Source organism: Myotis nattereri (genome assembly GCF_964212035.1).
Source record: "Myotis nattereri genome assembly, chromosome: 13".
NCBI classification, from domain to species: domain Eukaryota; kingdom Metazoa; phylum Chordata; class Mammalia; order Chiroptera; family Vespertilionidae; genus Myotis; species Myotis nattereri.
In genome coordinates, this window is record NC_138088.1 from 52,292,224 (window position 1) to 52,294,185 (window position 1,962).

The following is a 1,962-nucleotide window of genomic DNA, read 5'->3' on the forward strand; positions in this document are numbered from 1 at the left end:
ATATGAAGTAGGTACAGAGTTGTATTTAGACTATCGAATTCATATTTTAAGAAAGTTTTGATATGTGAGGAAAGGAGAAGAAGCTGTGTTTGAAATGATTGGTTGGGAACAGTGAGTACTGCTTCAGCAGGTTCGAAATAGCATCCGTTTCATTCATCTTGGTACAAAAAAGAATGCAGTGAGCACAAAGATTGATCTGGAAGCGGCCCATCTGTGGTGGGCAGTGGCCATTGTGGTGCTCAGCTTACCCGGCAGGCACCTGTCTCATGCAGTGTGGGCTGGGTCACAGTAGGGGTTGTGTTGGGGGACAGAGAAGGGAGGTACGGCTGCGGCCCCAGAGCCAGACCATCCCATCCACACACTTACGGGAAAGCATTGGCCTCTGGCATCGATTTGCAGATTGCCAACATACAAGTTGTTTTTGTGAGCGGAAACTTGGAAACAATAATCTGGGCAAGCAAGGGCGCCTGATAGAGCGAGATGACGTTGCTTGGGTTTGTTTCATGGTAGAGGGCGGGGGCCTGTGCTTACTGTGTGGCAGGAACCTTCCAGACTTTCTTCCACTTGTCCTCAGGGCGGCCTGAGGAGGCAGCTAGAATCCTGGTTTTATAAAATATTAACAGGCCTGAGCCTCAGACTCCTGCACGTGCCCAAGGTCAGAAGCTGTGACCCCAGAAAGCCATCCTGAACTTAAGGAGCCGGTAGCATTTGGAAGCCCTTCACCTTGGCCCTGCACTGCCCCTCGTCGGCAGGCCCGGCCCTAACCTGGCTTCCAGGTGGCAGGTGGGGACTTGTCCTGCGTGTCTGTGTGGAGTGAGAGGAAAGAAAATGTGCCCCTGGGGGAAGGGGAGTGCCTTGCTGGCATGCGCTGGGCTGGAGCCGGTAGGAAGCGTGTGGGCCTTCAGCCGCCCAGATCCCCTCCGGCCACCGTCCTCCCTGGATGGTGTCTGGGAGCTCCTGGCTCCCCGACTCTCGCAATTCCCAATCTCCTCTTTTCACCTAGATTAGGCGAAGAGGAGCCTCCGGTGAAGATCAGGCCGGTTGGGATATTTGTTCTTGTTTTTTTCAGAAATGTTTTGAAATTCAATAAGCTGAATATACAGTTGAGTAGGGTCTGACCATCATAGGTTCAGGATGGAGGGGAGATCAAAAGGGATTTAAAATATATATATGTTTTTGTCCTGGCTGGTTTGGCTCAGTGGATAGAGCATCGGCCTGCGGACTGAAGGGTCCCCAGGTTTGATTCCATTCAAGGGCACATGCCTGTGTTTTGGGCTCGATCCCCAGTAGGGGGCATGCAGGAGGCAGCCGATCAATGATTCTCTCTCATGATGTTTTTATCTCTCTCTCCCTCCTCCTTCCTCTTCGAAGTCAATAAAAAACAAACAAACACGTGCATCCCAGGTGCGCGATTCCTTATGGAATCAAAGTTACAGTCAGTTTCTTATTGAAAGCTCTCACTTGTCACGATACTACTTCCCTCAAAAATCAATAAATAATTAAGCTCCATGGAACTGAAGTTCACCCATCCTGTAAGCATTATCAGGCAATAACAAAACTTTAAAAATGTGTTTCTCCCTCAGCCGCATTGCTGTTTATAAATAACATAGACAGGGCAGGCTTGTTCAAGTCTTCAGCCGGGACCCTGTCTCTTTATTCTGGACGTAGGGCTTGCTCATTGCCCAAGTCCGCGAACGAGCTGGGGGGTTTCCAGGGTGGGTGTGTTGGGAACATGTTAACTCCGTCCTTTAAAATCAGAGCCATTGGAGTAAAGTGTCCCATGGCTTTTGGGAACTGAGTCTCCTCCAAGCTGCTGTCGTTACTATGTGAGGGGCCTCTAGGGTCATACTGGTGCCCCGGGGGAGGCCGGCACTTGTCATCCTGTTTGGTGTGTGACTGGGGAGCTCACAGAGATCATGGCTGTTGCTTTTGTTCTCGTCCTGGCCCTGTAGTCGTATCAAC